Here is a 22,887-nt window from a genome sequence, read left to right on the forward strand (position 1 = left end):
AGAGAGAGAGAGAGAGAGAGAGAGAGAGAGAGAGGAGAGAGAGAGAGAGAGAGAGAGAAGAGAGAGAGAGAGAGAGAGAGACAGCAGCAGGCACTTCAAAGGCTTCAAGGAAACAGGTGCTTGTTCGACAGAAATCAATAGTAAATCAGGTGTCCCACCAGGAGACAAAAACAGCACTCAAGATATAATGCAAAAAATGTATTGAAAACAAAAAACAGGCACAACTAAATCCAAAATTTCGGTCCTGTATAGGACCTTCCTCAGGGGCGTTCCTTCAGAACACTGCCCAAGGAAAATATATATACCCATCACCCATCACCCACCTGTGTGCATAATCAAAACCAGCTGTTTGTAATTAAAAACAGGAGTGTTGTAGGCGCATGGGCGCCCCGTCATCTCTGCGCATCAGCCCGGCCTCACTGCTCCTCTGTTTACACCCTGCTGTCAAATCCCAAACACACCGCGCATGCGAGTCTATGGGTGGAGCCAGTGAGCACACCAGTCATTCTACGGCGCCCCCCGTTGCCATGGCGATGCAACCGAAGTGTCTGTAACCATGGGAGTGAAGGCAGAAGCAGACTGCGGCAGGGAGCAGGAGCACTGAGCCGTGCGCATGTGATGACGTCACCTCTCCAACAGTCCTGAAACCAACATGAAAGTGCAATATTAAAAACACATGGGAGGTTAAAAACGTATATTCCAAATGCACAGTATTAATGAAAAAACAGTGTTAATTGTGCAGCACTGGTAAAAGTGCCAACAACACTATATATATATATATATATATATATATATATATATATATATATATATATATATATATATATATATATATATAAATAAATAAAAAATATGGCTGGTATGTGGGAGGGGTAAATTGAAGGAGGCAATACAAGGGAAGAATGTAATGAACCAAAAAAAGAGGGGTGAGGGGAGAAGGGAAAAAGCACCAATACAATGACAAAATACATGACAAAGATGGCAACATTTCGGGGGACAACCCCATCATCAAGCCCATTCCTCCAGGTTCCATGCTGCCTGAAGTACTTTCCTCACAGAAATAAAGCCTCAGAATATAACCACTACACAAACCAACACAAAAGTCAGGCAAACAGCATCAGCATTATAATAATGTCCATCCGTAATGCTATGCAAGAGTGAAGATGCCTGACTTTTGTGCTGGTTGTGTAGTGATTTTATTGTGAGGCTTTATTTCTATGAGGGAGGTACTTAAGATGCCATAGAGGAACGATGGGATTGTCCCCAAAACCCTTGCCCCCCTTGTGATGTATTTTGTAATTTTATGGGTGCTTTTTCCCTCCCCCCCCCTTTTTTTTGGTTCAACACCCAGCTGATGCTAATGACAATTATAGACAATGGGGACATAGCATATGGATGGTACTGCAACCCAAACTCACCTTAGCAAGCTAGACACCCTATAGTTTGCCAAGTTTAGTTTGAGTGCTCTACCATATACTATGACCCCATAGTCTATAATTGGCATTAGCATCTGCTGTGTGATGAACTTTCTGACCAGTGGGCTTAGGGAGGCTTTGTTCTTATAAAGTATACCTTGTTTGGCATAGCTTTTGGATGTCAGGGTATCAATATGCAACCCAAACGTAAAATAGATGTCAAACCATATGCCAAGATATTTAAAACTAGTGACCGGGAGCTAGAGTGGTATTAGAGTTGGTTCTGATCTGAAGTTCTGTCATTGGTAGCTTTAGATATTTAGCCTTAGTCCCACATGCTATAGTTACAGTTTTGACAGTGTTTTAAAAAAAGTTTGTTTTGGGAAATCCAGTGTTAAGTCTTAAAAAATAAGATTGAAGTACATGTTCAAGGTTAGAGAGGCTAAGGCTATGTGCATGTAAGATCGGGTCATCTGCATGCTTTAGCATTGAAGTGGCCTTACAAGCTTTAGGCAGATCATTAATGAAGACTGAAAAGAGTAGGGGCCCCAGAACAGAGACGTGGCGACACACAGGTGACATAGAAGGGGTTAGAGCTTGTGATAAACACATATTGGCATCTACCCAATAGATAGGAGTGAAAACAGTTTAAAGCTTGTTCCCCAATTCCTAAGCACTGAAGCTTGTTTAACAAGATAACATGGTTAACAGTGTCAAAAGCCTTTTCAAAATCTAGGAATATTGCACCAGTTTGTTCTCCCAATTTCATTTCACACTGAATCTCATTGCAAATTTTTAAGAGGGTTGTTACTGTGGAGTGATTTGGTAAAAAGCCAGATTTTAGTTGACCAAGGAAATTTGTCCTGATATAATAATCATTTAAATGGGAGTGGACATATTTTCCATGACTTTGGATAGTATTGGGAGGAGGAGAGATAATGTCCTTCCTTTATTTATTTTAATTGTACATTAATAAAAATGATATATGAATTTATATTGCTGAGGTATGTATGGATATACATTATTGTACACCCATACATGATACAGTCGTTATTTAAGTAATAATCCCCTCAGAATAGGGCAGTACTGGCCATTAATGCCCTGGCTGGAAGAGTTGAAGGCCCAAGGCGAAGCCGAGGGACTTTAACCCAGCCAGGGCATTATTGGCCAGTACTGCCCTGTTCTGAGGGGATTATTACTCATATAGGTTAAATGTAGTCTTTTTCATAAATAATAGACACTTTTGTATAGTTATATAGATTTTTTTATTAAAATAAAATGGTAAATACATTAAACCACCTCTAGATAACTTACACTGCAGCTCTCTATGTCCACACACTGCCGTCCCCTCTGTGTACACACACACACACACACACACACACACACACACACACACACACACACCACAGCAGCTCTACACACAACACAGCAGCTCTACACACACACACAAACTGCTGCTACACACAAACTCTGCTGCTTCTACACACACACAACACAACAGCACACCACACACAAACACACACTTCTGCTGCTGACACACACACACACACACAAACACACACACACACACACACACTAGAAAGACAGAGACTGCAGCCACAAACTGCAGACAGCCAATTACTTTGCAGACACACATTCTCTCTCCCTTCCCAATTCAACTGAATCTGTCAGCTCTGTTCACGGATGGAGGGGGAGGAGTCACTGCCTGGCTGCTACTTCCTGACCAATCCCCTGCCCTGTCTCAGGGCTGTTCCTGCCTCTTGACCAATCCCCTGCCCTGTCTCAGAGCTGTTCTGAAAGCTGATTAGCTGGAAATAAACACATTGGAAATAAACACATTGCAAGCTGCTAAAATCCCAGGCATAACTGAATGAATAATGCCCAGAATTTTAACCAATCAGAGAGCAGGGATTTCAATAATGCCTGGAATTTTGCTGGAGGAATGTCGTGTACCTCATCATGTGCATGAAATGCCCAGTGGGCTGCTACTACATAGGTGAGACAGGGCAGGGGCTAAACAAGAGAATGAACCTGCACTGCCACAGCATCACACGCGGAACAAGAGACAGTCCTGTTGGCGAACATTTCTCTGACTCTGGCCATAAGATGAACGATCTGAGGGTTGCCATACTCAAAGGTAATCTTAAAACACCGAAAGAGAGACGGTTGCATGAATACAAATTTATGCAACTGTTCGGGACACTTAGCAGTGGCCTAAACAGAGATCGAAATTTTATGAGTCATTACTGACACAAGTGAACTCTCTTCCCATGAGCGCTATAGGCCATGTCTGTACATACTGTGCTATATGTATGCACACACAGCTGTCTCTCACACATACTTATACTCCTTGTTTTTCCATCCCTGTACACCAATAGGGACCACATAGTATCCACACACACTTTCAGTTATGCTACTAACTCTCACATTTCCACACCCACCCACACCATTTATATCCGCTCCCACTCCACACACACCTTTTGTAAAGCACTGTATATACTGTGGGCTCTCCATTCATGTTAATTCACACTGATACACATACACACTCTTTCATCACTTGCTTTCAGGAACATTTTGACACCTCCAGCCATAAAACACATCCACACCGGGGGAAGGACCAGCACAGATAACATTCCAATAGACACTGTTTATAGTATAGCTTTTGCTTGCTTCATTCATTGTAACATCGCCGGAAGAAGAAATCAGTGTATCTCGAAAGCTCGCACAAATAAAAGCATTTCGTTAGCCACAGAACAGTATCATCTATTTATTTTTTGATTATTGAAGCTCGGCTAACACGGTACTGATACCTCTACATATATATATATATATATATATATATATATATATATATATATTTATATATATATATATATATATATATATATATATGAAAGAAAAAAGGCGCAATCCTGTATAGCAATAAAAACAGGAAAATTTATTAATTAAGCAAGGAAGGCTAGGTAACTGAACAGATTAAAACAAACACAATGATGCCAATAGACACAATAAACACAATATATGACAATAAAAAACAAGAGTACTCTTGAAAATAAAAAAGAAGGGAAATGTGACCCAAAAATGTCCAATAGCGCAAATGTAGGAGGCAGTGAGATGTGGGAGGAATTGTCGCTCGATAGGTACTGTAGCAAATGACTGGAGCAACAAATGGGGAGAGGTGATTGACCCATCAGATGATAGATTGCGGACGCAAACGTGGAAAAATCAGGCTGATATTGACCTCTATAGATGGAGATGGGGTGTAAGCAAATAGCATAAGCAAGGGATTAAGGAATGGTCTCACCAAAGGATGTAACCGCGATGACCATAGGGGTCTCCGCATCCCTCCGTCAGCACACCAACGAAATCACGCTTTCTTTCTTCCATTTAATCAGGATAGGCATAGCTCATTTCACCTGGGTCAGTACATTTATTAGTCACCCATTTACTCACTTATAGTATTTCATTTGTGTTAGTCCTAGCGCTGATTTCTTTCTGTGTTATATATATATATATATATATATATATATATATGTGATGTTATAGATGTAGCAGATGTTATACTGCAGCACCCATTACCATTCAGCAAAAACGCCTCGTGTTTAGTTTGCAACTTTGTGCAAAATTGTTGCTGACGTTCAATTTGTTTTTAATGGAACTATGGTAAATCGCACAGAAAACATTGCAGCCCTTGTAATGCAACCTCGTGTAATAATGTCTGCTACATCTGTACCTAAATGTCATGAGTGCAGAAAAAATTGACATTTTCTATTTAAAAGAAGCTGTACCAGTCAGTTCATTAAAACACCATTAGGAATAACATAATTCACTTCCATAAACAAATGTAATCTTTAAAGCAAGAACGCAGATCAATATATATTTCTAGTTCTTTCAACAATAAGTAATATTGTTTTTTTAACTAGAATCTGGGTTTCTTGGCCCCTCCCATCACAATGATGTCTGAATTGAACACCTTCACTCTGCTAATAAATACATGTAGTATCATTGAGAAATGGTTAAATTCATACACCTTATTCTTGTATAATTTGAAGACATTAATTACCCAGATTGAGTCTGTTAAACACATTACTGTTATTGATTCACTGTTGTTTTAGCTGAAAACTCTACCTGTATGGATGATTTAGTTGCCTTGCTAATTTGTGTACACAATGTTATTTTTTTTCTATTTTTGCAAGAAGAGGTATTGCATCTTCATATCCTGTCCTGTAATCCATTATTTCTATGATTCCTTCATCTCTCCAGATGGAGTCCTTACTGAGAAAGGAACCTGCTGTGTCATAGCTACAAAGATTGTAGATGAGAGATGAGTTATCAAGCTAAAATTATCTTAATGTCCATTTTAAGAGCCCTTGCAAAATAGTGGTGTACTAGTATTCCTTAACATAATCTACTGGAAGATTTAATAATTAAGTATTAGATGATGGTTGAAATTACAAATGTATAATGATTCTTACAAATCTGTTTATTTTCTTTAGCTTGTTACTGTAAGTGAAAGGGCACAATCTCTAGAATTAGTACGTACATCTAATAGTCAGCAATACATTTTAAAATTAGTGCTAATGTTGTACTGTATATAAATATTTAGTTCCACTGTATTTTCCTCACAGAGGCACAAAAAATATACAAGCAGATATTACATGAATGAAAACAAAAGGTTAGAAAGGCTGTAGAAAGATGTCAAAGGGTGACAGCAATAAAAAAAATGTTGTTTAATGATTTTCTTGGAAGAGGCATTAGCAATAGATTAGTCAGCAATGATTTTAAGCCCTTACCGCCGCCTCAGGGTTAAAGCAAAGTATCACATATTGCACCACAGTGCCATTGTATTTACATACCATTTCAAAGTTAATTAAAGTACCATGATATGATGATTGCTTTGCACAAATAAATCAAAATAAATATAATCAATATTTATATATATATATGTTAAAAATGGTTTTTGAAGCAAAAAGTGGCACTGCGTGCTCTTTTGCATGACATTCCCCAGAATCCCTTGCTGCAGTGGAAGAGTGCTCTGTGCTGGGTGATAATGGTGAAAGGCGGGGTTGCAGACCTGCCTAAGACATGCAGATGAGCATACAGCTATATTTATATATATATATATATATATATATATATATATATATATATATATATATATATATAAACCAACACAGAAAAAAAGAATCCCCTAATAGCACTCTAGCATACAAAAGTAACAACATTTATTAGTCACAAAAAAAACACATACATAGGTTAAAAAAGGAAGCGGTGGTGTCCTGCCTGCTGTTAGATAGTATTAAACTCCTAAAAGACAACCATAACAAGCTGAAATGGGCTGTTACTGAATTTAAATTAGTCTAAGAAGAGAACATACAGTACTACTGAACTATAGTATGGACACAAAAAAAGCTGGTACTTAATGCTTAGCACATACAAATAACTGCACCATAGGGTAATGAGAGTGTAAAAGCAAACAATGTTTGCCTTTAACAACTCTGACCGGCCGGTCAATGATTGCTGAAGTAACCACCCCAATTATGAGTCAGTGTGTGCAAAACAGCATAACAGCAAGAATATGCAATAGATGAAAATAAATTTGATATAGCACACACAGAGGTTGACTGAATGACAGGTGATATGCAACAAAGTCAAAACAAGGTGCAGGGAATACTTAGCATGAGTCCAGCAGTGAAAAGTGTCCACAAAAGAGGAGAGTGATCTTGAGTTCAGTGATGGTGAATCGCAGCCGCAACCGCCACGAAGCAGGTGGCGAAACATGCACGTCAGGTCTTGTTTGTCTCCTCTGGAGCCGGTGGTGCCCCCAGCTGTCTTCATTTCCTCCTGCCGCATCACGTGGTTTCGCCGATGCTCCCACTACACAGGGAGCATGCGCATTGTGGAGGTTGCGGCTGCGATTCACCATCACTGAACTCAAGATCACTCTCCTCTTTTGTGGACACTTTTCACTGCTGGACTCATGCTAAGTATTCCCTGCACCTTGTTTTGACTTTGTTGCATATCACCTGTCATTCAGTCAACCTCTGTGTGTGCTAAATCAAATTTATTTTCCTCTATTGCATATTCTTGCTGTTTTGCTGTTTTGCACACACTGACTCATAATTGTGGTGGTTACTTCAGCAAACACTGACCGGCCGGTCAGAGTTGTTAAAGGCAAACATTGTTTGCTTTTACACTCTCATTACCCTTTGGTGCAGTTATTTTTATGTGCTAAGCATTAAGTACCAGCTTTTTTTGTGTCCATACTATAGTTCAGTAGTATGTTCTCCTCTTAGACTAATTTAAATTCAGTAACAGCCCATTTCAGCTTGTTATGTTTTTCTTTTAGGAGTTTAATACTATCTAACAGCAGGCAGGACACCACCACTTCCTTTTTAACCTATGTATGTGTTTTTTTTTTAGATTAATACATTTTGTTACTTTTGTATGCTAGAGTGCTATTAGGGGATTCTTTTTTTCTGTGTTGGTTTTCATATTATTCCCATCCCCAGCACCACCAGTGGTGTTACTATTTACACCTTATTGAACTGGCTTTAGCACAGTTTATTGATATAGGTTTGTTGCAGGCTCCTTTGTGTGCTATATATATATACAGCTATATATATATATATATATATATATATATATATATATATATATATATATATATATATATATATATATATATATATTTATATATATATATATATATATATATATATATAGCTGTGAGTGTGTGCAGTGTGCTGTGAGTGTGTGCAGTGTGCTGTGAGTGTGTGCAGTGTGCTGTGAGTGTGTGCAATGTGCTGTGAGTGTGTGCAGTGTGCTGTGAGTGTGTGCAGTGTGCTGTGAGTGTATGCAGTGTGCTGTGAATGTATGCAGTGTGCAGTGAGTGTGTGCAGTGAGTGTGTGCAGTGTGTGTGCAAAAAAATCTGCATTATAGAGGATCGCGCTATACCGGGGTTGAGCTGTACATATGTGTGTATATATATATATATATATATATATATATATATAGCAAAAGTGCATATTTTTCTGTTCTTTTGCAAGGAACCTTTAAAGGGTATAAACCATGGGGTAGATCCTCAGAGGTGCACTAAATTAGGGCAAATAACATTACATGATCTAATTCAGTTATGAACCTTATTTTCCTCCTTATTAACAAGTATCCTCTAGGCTAATGATATGCCAAAGTAATGTTCAATAGCAAAATGACTGTATTACAGTATTCACGTTTTACCATTAAATATATTAGTATTTATAATGGGTTTTTTTTATACAGAGCACTTCTTTACTGTCCAGGAAATTTTTAATACAGGGGATATGATGTTTGCCATTCAGCTAGTCTGTGGAAATGTGCAAATGGTAGAATTTCTGTACAATTTTCCTGTAATCAAATAAGCAAATGCACAGCACACACTGTCAGCAAAGCATAAAGGTCTCGCTAGTTTTCTCTTTGACAAGACAGACTTGTTACAGAACTAAAAAAACTTACCTCTCAAACCTAAAGAAGATACTCAAAATGAATATGTATTACTGTTTATAGGATTTTTGGGTTCTGCTATCCCCATATTTAACTTCATGCATATATCCCAAGTTAAATAAAAGTCAAGTTAAACTAACTTTACTTATGCATCCATCAATAGCATTTAAAAATGCCGTTACACATAGGGGCCTATTCAGGTAGCTTCGATAAGGGACTTATCTAGCAATTAGATTGTAAGATCTTCGGGGCAGGGACTCCTTTTCCTAAATGTCACTTTTATGTCTGAAGCACTTCTTCCCATCATGTGTTATTTGTTATTTATATGATTGTCAGTGTATTACTGCTGTGAAGCACTATAGTATTTACATCAATGGCGTTACAGTATATAAATAAAGATATGCATACATACATACATACTTAAAGCTTGTAAAGCGATCTTGCATGTGTAGCTATTCATAAAGCTATGATAACATGTCAAAATCGCTTGTAAAAAGCTTTTTTTTTACAAGCGTTATCACTCTTGCTCTTACAAGCTGTGCGGTAGGGAGAATGTTAAAAAGGTTGGAGGAGATTTTAAACTAGGATTGAGGCGGGAGGGATAAGGAACAGATAATGAATTGAATAGACTATATGGGAATGGGGAAAAAGCAAGGGGTCATGGAGATAGAATGGGGGCAAGAGGGAGTTTGGCAAGCAGGGAGACACCCATATTAAAAACCTATACAATACTAGAAAACTTCTAAAGAGTAAACCCAATTGGCGCAGAAAGGCAAGGGCAGATAAGATAATAGTACAGACTGAAAAAAAAAACTTAAATGCATGCATGCTAATGCAAAAAGCCTAACATATAAAGTGGGGGAGCATGAATTAATATCTACTTGGGAGCAGTATGATATCATAGGCATTACTGAAACATGGTGTGATGAAACTCATGACTGGGCAGTTCATTTAGAGGGTTATTCCCTTTTTCGGAAGTATTGAGCAAATAGAACAGGAGGTGGAGTACAACCGCGGCCCCTTTCATTCTCCAACATCTCCGATTTTTTTCGGGGATTTTTTCCGAATGCCACGCACTTCACCGCGTTCATGCCGCATTCATGTTGCATTCATGCCGGCGTCACCCGCGGTTGATGTGTTTATTGATGTGTTTATTGATGATGGTTCGGATTGAATTGGTTGCAATTCTTCGCGTATCCGCCAGGTGGCAGATATTCATGTATTGTAATGAGCATGCGCTTCAGTAATGTGTCGACTTGCAGGTGTTTAAAAAAATACCACAGTGGTCTATTGTAAATTGACCTTTGTACTGAAGAAATTACAATAATGTATCAATTTAGGCTTTTCATATTAAAAACTAAATGCGCAGTGTCTGGTGTTCTATTGTCCTGAGAGTCCCGAGATGAGTGCACCGCTGCAGTCCGTGTACCAAAAACCTGATATAACATACGCTTATTTAATATGGGCCGCGATTAATGCAACAGATGATAAGATGGCAATAGTTGGTCAAATGTATCAGTATTTTATCGAAAACGATGAGTTTTACAAATTTTTACCAGATGCTCATGTGTGGAAGCGTGCAATAAGGAAAAAGTTATGTATCGATCCGTGTTTTTTTTGTATTGATCCCGGTGTTATTGGAGAGTATTTGTGTGTAGCACCAGATTTTTCCCATACCTTTGATCATGGAGACTTCAAAAGGCGAAAGGTCATGTTAAAACCAACTAAGAAACGTCAGTCACTGGCAAGCAATGCGCCAGCGACAGCGCCAGCTTCTAATAACGGTCCGACCGTCAGTGAAAACTTGGTGACCGGCAACACTTGCTGTCTGTCCTCGCCCGGATACCTGCAGCCTGAGCCGGATTTCACATACAGATTCCAGCTAGCTTGCATGTACCAAAGCGATTTCCAGCCTCATCAGCTGTCAACTACAGGTGTAGTAGTCCCGCTGTCACCTGTCAACGACGTGTATGGTCGAGAATACGGGACTGGCAGTGGCTCGGCGCCAGCTGATTGGCCAAGTCTATGGTGAGTAATGTTGCCGTATTTTATTCTGTTTTTGAAATATCAATGCACAGTCAAGCGATTCTCCTGTAAGCAATATCATTGGCTGAGCAGCTTCTACAGTAGATACTGAACAATTGGTGGAAAGCTAGGCGCATGCGCATTGGAACCTTCTTGAAATGCATATGCATGTCATCACATACACATTAGGCGCATGCGCATGTGAACAGGAGACGCCCCCCGAGAAAATTATTGGTGGGATTGACTGTGGGAACTTCTTTAGGGGACTGCCTGACCATTACAGTAAAACTTTTACTTTTGTTTTTCCTCAGAAAAGAAAACTTTGTCATCTCATGCAGAAAACAGCACATGGAGGGATTTCGATGGATAATATCGCTTTGTGTAACAATGCCTGCACATTGCTGAATCGGATTTTAAAAACCACGTACCGGAGTCAACAGTTTAGTGGCCGTTGCTATTGATTAGGATAGAATACTGTAACTGAGAGCTTCATAGAAAACCTGAAACAGTATGTTGTTGTTTTCAGAGCGTATACAATACTTTTTTTTATATATACTGTATAATAAACCCGAAAAATAAAACGTATGCCTTTATTCTACATGTATTCCAGTACATATGTGTATTCTACTACCCGTACAGCATGTATTGAATTAATACTCTTGTGATGTACAGTACTGAGCATGCCTACAGTATACAGTACAGTATGCCTGGACAGTACTGTACTGTATGTTCTAGAAACACTATATTTTGTTACAATATAAAAGGAGACAATGGAACAATTTAAAACAAATCAACATTTTCTTTCATTGGTGGAGTAAGTACAAAAAGTGTACAGCAACAACAGTATGGTGTTAGTAAAAAAAACATTTCTTTATTAATACAAGTTAAAACACGCAACATCTCCTTTATTAAAGAACAGAAAGTCAAAACATTTACAGCACAACAGTATGGTGTTAGTAAAAAAAATTCTTTATCAATAAAATTTAAAACATGCAACATCTCCTTTATTAAAGTACAGAAAATCAAAACACTTACAGTAGGATGGTGTACAGTACAGTAAGGCAGGCCTGCACAACTCCAGTCCTCGAGGGCCGCAAACAGGCCCGGTTTTCAGGATAAACCGGGCCTGTTTGCGGCCCTCGAGGACTGGAGTTGTGCAGGTCTTGTGTAAGTAAAAACATTTCTTTATTAATACAAGTCAAAACACACAACATCTCCTTTATTAAAGTATAGAAAGTCAAAACATTTACAGCACAACAGTATGGTGCTAGTAAAAAAAATTCTTTATTAATAGAATTTAAAACACGCAACATCTCCTTTATTAAAGTACAGTATTATTATCAATGTGCATTATTCATGATTATCCACCGGCCCTCAATTTTCAACTGACAGAAGAACTGAATAAATACTGCATTTTGTATTATTCATTATTATTTGTATATTTGTATTTTTTGTTCCTGATAAAATAAAATAAATATTTCTTTACATTCAGGATAATCATAATCATTGACACCCCCCCCCCTACACCAAAGAAAAAGAAAGAATGACAAAAAATGGTAATTTACTGCATCAAAAACATGAATCAGATTATGTTTTTTTTTAACTCTCAATTTCAGAGTGCCTTGCAAATCAGATTTACATATCAAATTCGAGAAGGGATTATCACAAGCGTTACTGTAAACAAAGCCTCAAAGGGTTGGGGGGGTGGATGTGTGAGTCATGCGCAGTAATCATCAGCTAGCTCCCTTTCCAAAGAGGATTACAGAGAGGTGACTCAAAGCCAACAATAGGAAAATTAATGAATGGTTTTATAGAGGTGTCAATAAGAGGTTCAAATCCTTGAGAGAGTCTTGTGTATGTGTGCGTGGGGGAGGAGGGTACAGGGTAAAGCTGTATGAAGGATTAGCTGTACTGTAGTTCAAAGACATGACATATTTTCAACAGGCAGGTCATCATAATAATTTGATCCCCACACCCCCAAATACATAAAAATCACACAAATCAATCATGTGCAGTCAAACGCAGTGTCGCAGTCAAAAGCTATAGCACAGATTGAATATCGTAATGTCAAGATGGTTGAGGCAGGAACATGTTCATTCATGTTGAGAAAATAATAATAAAAAATGACGAGAAAATGTATTTTTATTTTTTTGGTCACTCTTGAACTTCGCATGCAATTCACGCATGCGCAGTAATAATCAACTACAGCTCCCTTCCCAAAGAGGATTACACGCAGGCGCAGAGAGGTGACTCAAAGCCAACAATAGGAAAATTAAAATATTTTTTTTGGTCACTCTTTAACTTTTTTCCCCCAATGAGCATTAATAATCAACACAGAAGAATAAATACAGTAAATCAAAACTGAACGTTTTACACGCAGGAATGTGATGACAGGAATGTAATTGAAACCAGAAAGCCATCCGTTCAAAGGAATGGCGTGGGAGAGGTGTACTGTAGATAAGAAGTTGAAATACTGCAGTGCAGTACATTATCCTGTGTGAGTGTGCGGGAGCGAGCGAGGGAAGAGCGCTATATACTGTACGCCGAAATGGGATACTGTTACAGTACACGCCTATGCGTTTCAACAATGTTCAAATGAGACATACATGCATGTATAAATATGCTAATTTACAATTACTGCGCGCGCACACGAGACTGTGTACTGACGTAGGTTGAACTGCTACAGTATTAGACTTTGAAGACAACAGCTCGCGAACGCCCACATGAGTTTTTAGATGGTGTTGCAGTATTGCAGACAGCGCTAAGAATATGCTAATATTACGAGCGCTAAAATACCGGAACATATTCCGGAAAAAAAAATATACTGCATCTGCCCGCGGTTATCAGTGTTGCGCCGCTACGGCCGCATTAGGATAAAGGTGGCCGCCACTGTATGTTTATAACTTAAACCGTTTCTAAAACTTTTTCATGTTTGGCTAAAGTTGTGCGTGTAGTACCTCAGGGATCGGTACTGGGACCCGTCCTTTTTAACTTGTCTATTAATGACCTTGAGGTTGGCAAAGAGAGCAAAGTCTCCATCTTTGCTGATTACACTAAATTGTGTAAGGTAGAAGAATCAAAGCAGGATTTAATTTCTCTCCAGAAGGACTTGGATAGACTGGAAATTGTGTTACTAAATGCAGATGAACATCTAATACAAATAAATGTAAGGTTATGATTTTGTGAAAAACAGGCAACTTACAAATTAAATGGAGATAAATCAGGAGAATCCTTGCTGGAGAAGGATTTAGGAGTTCTTGCAGACAGCAGGCTTAGCAATAGTGCCCAAAGTCATGCAGTAGCTGCAAAGGCAAAGATCTTATCTTGCATTAAACGGGTAATGGATGGAAGAGATGTAAATATGATTATGCCCCGTTATAAAGCATTTGTAAAACAGTGGTCTTACTAATGCTTTATAAATAGGCATAATTATATATTATACAGTACATTGAATAAGGAGGACAATTTTGGGCACCAGACCTTAGAAAATACATTATGGAACTAGAGAAAGTGCCACCAAATTAATAAAGAGGATCAATAAACTGATTTATGAGGAGAGGCTAGCTAAATTAGATTTGTTTACATTAGAAAAGAGGCAGATAAGAGGGATATGGCTACTATATACAAATATATTCAGGGACAATACAAGGAGCTTTCAAAACAACTATTCATCCCCAGGGCAGTACAATTGACAAAGGGTCATCCCTTAAGGTGGGAGGAAAAGAGATTTCACCAGCAACAAAGGAAAGGGTTTTTTTTTACAGTAAGGGCAGTTAAAATGTGGAATTCATTACCCATGGAGACTGTGATGGCAGATACGGTAGATAGCTTCAAAAAACAGTTGGGCATCTTTTCTGAAAGCTATACAGTACAAAGATATACCAGATAAGTATAATCGGAAAGATGTTGATCCAGGGAGAAATCTGATTGACATTATTTGGTGTCAGAAAGGAATAATATTTTCCCAATATGAGATATCAATAGATAATATTTCACTGGGGTTTTTTGTTTGCCTTCCTCCAGATATATATATACTGTAAGTACAAATATAGTATAAAGTATCTGTCGTTTAAATTTGACATAAGTTGAACTTGATGGACGTATGTCTTTTTTCAACCTCACCTACTATGTAACAATCATTTATTTTTACTACATAGGATTGAAGCTGGGGGTCTCCGGAGCTGACTCTCATTAATATCAACTCCGGAGACACCCTGCTTCAATACTATGTAATAAAAATAAATAACAGCAGAGCTTCATTAGCTTAGTGTACGGGTGCGCAGTCATGTCACGTCACCCCGCAGTGTCATTTGACACGTGTTGCCATGGCGACGCGTCACGTCACATGGCCCCGCGGCATTATTTCTAACTGGTTTGTTGGTGGCAGAGGGGATGAGTGAAGGTTGTAGTTGCCCCAGGGTGGATGGTGAGGCCGCCTAGAATGGTTGCATGTGTGGTTAACGCCTTCATTACCTTAGAGTTTACTACCGCTAAGGTACTGAAGGGGGTAACCCCTCCCTCTACCCATCCGGGAGGCCAAACCACCAACCCCGGAGCAACTACCCCTTCACCCACCCCCTCTACCACCAACAACCCCCCCCACAAAGGTATGGGCAAATGTCCTATTAGCCACATATGGCTAATAGCACCTTTTCCCATTCAAATATACAATAATGCACAATACAATCAAATTAAATACAAATACAATACTATTAAAAAAAACACTTGCCATTGAATCCATCTATTGCCACTGTGATTATCTATGCCCTCAAGGGAGGCACATAAAGCCATATTAAGAACCAAAAGGGCACCCTGCCACCAACTCTCTCTACTTCCATCAACCGTTCCCCCCACAACACACAGTAATTGAGAAAAGCTCTATTAGCCATGTGATGGTAGGGGTAGATTTGTCTGTCTCTAAATAATGGTTAAGCCTGACATTATCCCTACCTGTCAATAATAGTATGTATTTACCCATGTATATACAATGTATAATACCAGTCATGTATCTGTGTACTGTGCCCACATTGGACTGATATTATATTCTGTAGTCTGGTTCCAGCACTTCGATAACCAGGGGTTATTTGTACATTGACTGTTTTAAATGTATGGTCCTTAGTGTGGAAGATAGGTATACAAGTATCCAACTTCAACAAAAAGGAGATCGTAGATGAGATAAGGTGAGTGGCTTGGGACATTGTCGAGCAAGGTGGGGCTGTAGACTAGTGTGTGGAAAGTGTCTCCCTGGGGGGAGGTGGAACAAAAGGAACCATTGTCAGGACTGTGTTCTGTAGGCATGATTCCAATTCATCCATTTATGTGCCCCGCTCAACTTAAGTCCACCCCTGTGGGCTGTGCTGGAAGTCCTGTAACCCCCTCGCTCAGGATTGATCCAAATACAGGAGAGCTCTCACTTGCTGATTTAACCCCAAGACAATCTACTCTGGGATTGGTCGAGCCTCTGTCCCCAATGTTGGTGAATGGAGACTGAGGGCTATATCAATAGGAACCCAGCTTTGGTTATAGAGACTTTTTGGAGAGTTCTCGGAGAGCCGAAGTGAATGCTTTAAATATATGAAGTCCTCTGAGGGTGTTCCAGACTTGCAGAGAAGTTGGGAGGGAAGCGACGGTGGGAAATGTAAAAGTGCTGGCTAGCGGAGGACAAGGCTGGGTTGCTTATACACTGGCGACACACTTTATTCGAGCTTGGCTAGTCCCACGAATTCGGGTATACCCGGGTGTATTGAGGTTTGTGACTGTTTTCTGCCCGAGTGCATTGAGTTATTTTCCAAGCAGGGATTGAAGCATTTTATTCCCTCTGGCTGCAATACTGCACAGTATATATATATATACTGCATTACAATTCAGGAATTTATGCCATCTGGTAGACACGCGAAGCATTGCAGCCTATTAAATCCTAATCATTATCATTTAACAGATCAGCCGCCCGTCAGCCAGGCATGAACCCAGGCTGGGAAGGCAAATGCAACGGGGCTTGTCAGAGGTGAGGAGTGGCGCATTCCAGGTATCTGCCAGGTACATACCGGGTATTTGCTCGAATAAAGTGTGTCGGTGCAGTACTATCGAGGACAGCATTGCAAGTTGGGACCTCGTATCGGGGTAAAATTCTGGCCAGAAGTCTCCATACCTAGGGCTCTAGGTCTCTCCTCCAGTTATCCCAGTATGGTGCATTTGTATGGGTCTTATGTACGTGAGGTTTGTGTAATCTTTTTTCCAATAAATTAACTTTTGTTCAACTCTGTAGTTCCCAAATTTAATTTTCCTGGTCTCGCGTGAGAAGCCAGATCTGGCTAATAGCACTTTTGCCCATTCAAAAATCAATCAATAGCCAATATAATAATAACTATTTATAGTAAATAATATTTGTACTTGCCAGGATGAAAGCCATCCTCATCCTCCACCTCCTCTTAAGTGTCACCAACATTTACATTAAAACACTACAGTAGCTATTGGTCAGTAATCCATTAATTACAATAGCGGTTAGTGACCGATTGGTAATTAAGGTTTTAACCCCCCCTGCTACCGAACCAGGAGAACTAACCAACCTCCCCGTGGCAACTATCCCATGAACCACCTCCTCTACCCAATCACCAGATACACAAATTGCCAATAGCCCTATTATCCAAATATGGCTAATAGCGCTTTTGCCTATTTGTGATGGAAAAATAAAAGAAGCACAATTAAATAAAATACACACTACAATTCAAGAAATCCATTGATTGTCACTGTGGTTACCTATTCCCTCAATGGGGGCACAGATTTATTTATAAAATGTTTACCAAGTAGTTATACATTGCAAGTTACCTCTTGTTTTCAAGTATGTCCTGGGCGTAGAGTTATGATGACAAATAATACATGGTTACATAAGTGAACAGGGTATACATTATATACAAGGCATTGCATGCACAGTAAAAGATAATATATACTATAGGCATTCTGTATGTAACAATTACAGACTAGATTAAAATGTGAGACAGCTTTAATTTTGAAAGAACTTAGACTGGTGGCGGCTGTGAGAGTCTCTGGTAGATTTTTCCAGTTTTTGGGTGCATTTATTTATTTAGAAAATGTTTTACCAGGAAGTAATACATTGAGAGTTACCTCTCGGTAAGAGGAGGAGGAGCGTTGGAATACTTTGCTGAACCTTGGGACCATGAACAGTCTTTTGGAGTCAGATCTCTACAGATCAGTCTTTTGGAGTCAGATAGCTACATTGGCAATCAATGGGCACCCTCCAGTCAATCAATCTGTCTCTTACCTTGCCAAATGGAAGCCTCATCCTCCTCATCAAATTTCAGCACAAATAAACTCTTGACCCAGGAAGCAATGATCCTCAGCTTGAAGTACAGCTTGATGCGCAGAAGTCCACCATACTCCATTGCTTGAAAACAAATCACTGGTGACTAGATGTTGACACACTATCTTCTTCCTGTCAAATGAGACGTGGCAGGCCTTATATAAGACTTGTGATGTCAAATTTGACAAATACATGCTACATCCACCAATCCGATTGGTGGATGTACCATGTGTCTAGGTATAAGGTTGGCAAAGAATTACTTCTCTTTCAAACTTGATGGAATAACATGGTACTGTAGTGCCGACGATTATTCTAAAACAAACCTGGGGCAATCTCCAAAAAGACCCAGGTACATGCTGGGTACATGCTGAGTATATGCTGGGTACATGCTGCAACATTTCACACATTTCTGCAGACAAACTAATGGCCCATCGGATTAACAGCGGGGTCCCTGGCAGTCCCATTCAAACTGAATGGGACTGCCAGGAACCCTTGCTGTGTTAATCCAATGAGCCATTAGCCTCTGCAGAAATGTCACTGAAATGTACCCAGCATGTACCTGGCTAGTTTAAGACAAGTTTCAGAATACTCGTTGGCTCGTCTGTACAATTACCAATCCGATTGGTAATTAAGGGGTTAGTGGCCAGTAGCTACTGTAGTGTTTTCATATAAATGTTGGTGCCACTGAAGATGAGGATGATGATGAAGATGGCCATCATCCTGGCAGGGGGAAGAACAACTTTTATTTACTATAGTATGGCTGGCAATTGATTTTTGAATGAGGAAAAGCGCTATTAGCCAGATTTGGCTAATAGGGATTTTGTGTGGTGGTGGGGGAGGGGTTGTTGGGGTTAGAGAAGATGTCTATTGATGTCTATTGATTGCCAATGTAGCTATCTGTGCCCCTGTTGAGAGCATAGATAACCACAGGGACAATCAATGGATTAAATAGCTAGCTTTTCTATAATATTGTAATAGGTATTATATTTTATTGTAATGTGAAGTATTGTATATTTGAATGGGCAAAGTGCTATTAGCCATATTTTGGCTAATAGAGCTTCTGTCCATTTCTGCGTGGTGGTGGTAGGGGGGTTGGAGCTAGAGGGAGTAGGTAAAGAGGGTAGTTTCTGAAGGGTGGGTGGTTAGGTCTCTGGGGAAAGGGGGTAGCAGGAAGGGTTAATCCCTTAATTGCAACTGCTAAAGTAATGAAGGGATTAACCCCTTCCACAACTCTCCTTCGGGAGGCCTAACCACCCACCCTGGGAAAACTACAACCTTCACCCACTGGCAGGTTTACCCCTTTATTACCTTTGCGGTTAGCCACTAAGTTAATAAAGTTCTGCTTTTATTTTAATTTTAATAACATAGGAGTGAAGCAGGGGGTCTCCGGACCTGAACCATGTGACTTTCAGGTCCAAGGACCCCCTGTTTCCTGAAGTACAGGGTCCAGAATGGATGCCGGTATCTCCTGCAAGTTTAAAGGTCCCGGTTACATGGTCCATGAAACAGGACATTTAAACTTACAGGAGATGCCAGCACCCTATACAGAGTCCTGTAGCTCAGAAAACAGGGGTCCCAGGACCTGAAAACAATGCGGTTAAGGTCCGGAGACCCCCTGCTTCAATTCTATGTTATTAAAATAAAAATAAATACAGTGCAATCATCTGTAAGAGCTGTGCAGGGAGAGGCAGTTTCTTTCTGCTCTCTTGGCACAGCTCTTCCTGACTGATGGAGGGAAATCGAATGTTACAGGCATTTCGCTTGTAAAGCAACTACTAACTCATGTGATATGTAATTTTTTTAACAAATGGTATTTAAAATGCGATACTGAATACCGTTTTTTAATAAATTTCATACCGTGAGGTAGTAACATTGAAACACGTTAGATGTTGCAGTGATAACATTGAAGCTACCTGAATAGGCCCCATAGTGTATTACAGTTTATATGTTACAAGTTAAAAGTCTAACATGCCAGTCCTGCCATTTTTACATTTGTTTAATTTTGAGGCCTATGTATTCAGCATCAGAAACAGCTTTTTGGGGGCATAAAATCAGTGCAGAGAAATCTAATTTTAGATTTTGCTTTTGTGCACCCAAGTACTACTGTAACCTGAATATTTTTCAATCTGCTCTATCACCAGAACTGCTTTAATCCTCTGCTTCTCAAGATACTTAACTCTGTTGGTGCAGCCAGATCTTCATTGAGGTTTAAGTCCCCTCTGTCACACGGGCAAATAGGAAGCTTTAATTGATTATGTCAAGGCTCCTTACTGACTCCAGTGTTGCAGGAGATTTAAGCCTCCATAGTGTTCACCCAGCCAGCATTCTACTGTCGGTAACCCCTACTTCCCACCTACAAGAAAAGAAAAAAACCTAGGTGTAACCATATCTTTAAGCCTTTAGTAGCCCAAGTGGCAAACTAGTCAGGGGTTGACAAAGACTAGCAGTCCACGGCTTATAAAGTGTTAATATATTAAAAAGTTCAACATTATTATTATTATTATTATGTATGTGTATAATCTATTCTACAGGTAGTTTTTTTTAGTCTAATCTTGCCCTTGTCATTAATGGCTATTATATTGCATAGGTAAAATGCTTAAAGGCTGAACACCTGGAGTGATAAAAATCAATTCAATTTTTTGGCAGTGGCTCGATATTGGTAGATATCGCAGTTTAGTTAGTAGAAAGCTCATTTGCGTACATGACCATAACAATTTACAGTGACATATCTTCGTGGTAAAAAGCTCCTTATCGCTTCTTTAACACTTGTGATAAGGCTTTAGTGAATTAGACATTTACAATTAATGTTAAATACTAATAATGACACTTTTTTTTATGTATTGACCTTTAATCAACCCCTTTTAATCATAACTGAGGAAAGCTTATGCTGCAACAATGTCAAAGTTAGTGATTACGTTAAGTCAAAGTAAGTGAATAAGATAAGTAAATCCTTAGAAAATTCCCAATGAAATAAAAAGGGGACAATTTATCAAAGCAAATGTGGATTAAAATAGATACAAAGTGACTAATTTTCCTGTATCTCTTTGCCTGAATGTATTACGGTCTTTGTGCCATGTTTTTGCGCCGCATGAATCCGATTGCTATTTAGGAAATGGCAATAGGAAGTGTTAAAGAAGAGTGACACAAAGATTATGAGATATATAATATTTTGTGTCTCTGTGCATCTCTTTTTAATATCGGATTGGAGTAAAAAAAATAATCTGCCAACATCCGAAGTAGTGTTGCAATTTGCATCAAATGTTGGAAACTCTCCCTTATATTTGACACCAATGCAAGCAGAAAAAGGAGCAACACACCACTCCGAAAATATAATGAAAAAATTTCACATTAAAACAAGCATCGAGGATGAACAATGAGATAGAAAGATCATTAGTAAATGGATACATTTTCAGCCCAGGTTAGGAACAATAGAGTTATAAAGTACTTTAAACATAATAGACAATTTGAACGGGTATATATTTTTTTATTGATATACAAAAGTATACAAAATAGTTGTTATATATTGTAAGAGATGTGTGCAGAGGTACACTAATGGAAACTGATTTGGGTGAAAATAAAACAGCTTTATTGAGCCGGTTCCTTTAAAAAGCAGACCATAAAATAAAACTCTACTTCCCTTGGGAGATTAACTAGATAGTAGGTCCCTAGCTATCCCCCTGGGTAGCTAACCTACTTCCAGGTCAAAACAATATTATGCAAACATCTGGGATACTGCAACAGCACCTTTAACTCCTATGCAGGGTTGGAAGGCTGGTTCCTTGTAGACAAGGCTGTGTCTCTGCTAGTGGCAATCCTGTCTTTGTTCTACTTTGTCAGCACAGTTGTGTGCTAAGGAGTCTGTGTGCAGGCTTCTCTGCTCTCCTGTGTCAGCACCTTTATGTGCTCTCCTGTGTCAGCACACTTGTGCTATGGCAGCGGTGCGCAAAGTGGGGGGCGCGACCCCCAGGTGGGGTGGGAGATTGTGCTGGGGGGGCGCGGGCAGTTGCCCCGCACTCTTCCCCCAGGCATTTAAATTAAATGCCGGGGGATCGTGTGAGGCCCCTGCAACTGTTTACTTATTGGGATTCAGCCGTCTGTGTTGCGTTGCCATGGCAACGCAGCATCAATAGACGTCGCGGCACCATGTGACCTGACGTCACACGCCCACGCAGCGTCATCTGATGCGGATGAAGGCAGGGGGGCTCCAGAGCCGGGGGCAGAGAGACACGGGGGTGCAGCACAAAAAGTTTGCGCTCCCCTGTTCTAAGGAATCTCCCTTGGCAGTTTTCCCACAGGAGGCTTTTCTATAGCTCTGATTAGCCAGGTGGAGCCTGGTTAATTGACTGGTTGTAATTAATCAGCTCCCTGCTGAACTCCTCAGAGTATAGAGAGGCAGTCTTACTTACACAGGGATAAGTCCCTGTTGTGTGTGTGTGTGTGTAAATATATATATATATATCCTCAGAGTATAGAGAGGCAGTCTTACTTACACAGGAATAAGTCCCTGGTGTGTGTGTGTATGTGTGTGTGTGTGTGTGTGTGTGTGTGTGTGTGTGTGTGTGTGTGTGTGTGTGTGTGTGTGTGTGTGTGTGTGTGTGTGTGTGTGTGTGTGTGTGTGTGTGTGTGTGTGTGTGTGTGTGTGTGTG

General features: G+C 39.6%; 1 protein-coding gene across 1 annotated transcript in view; it reads left to right on the forward strand.

The window, feature by feature from the left end:
* BRINP3 (BMP/retinoic acid inducible neural specific 3) overlaps window positions 1–22,887 on the forward strand; it is a 642,890-nt gene that overhangs the window by 21,158 nt on the left and 598,845 nt on the right. The gene's annotated exons all lie outside the window — the stretch shown is intronic.

Source organism: Ascaphus truei, chromosome 10 (assembly GCF_040206685.1).
Source record: "Ascaphus truei isolate aAscTru1 chromosome 10, aAscTru1.hap1, whole genome shotgun sequence".
NCBI classification, from domain to species: domain Eukaryota; kingdom Metazoa; phylum Chordata; class Amphibia; order Anura; family Ascaphidae; genus Ascaphus; species Ascaphus truei.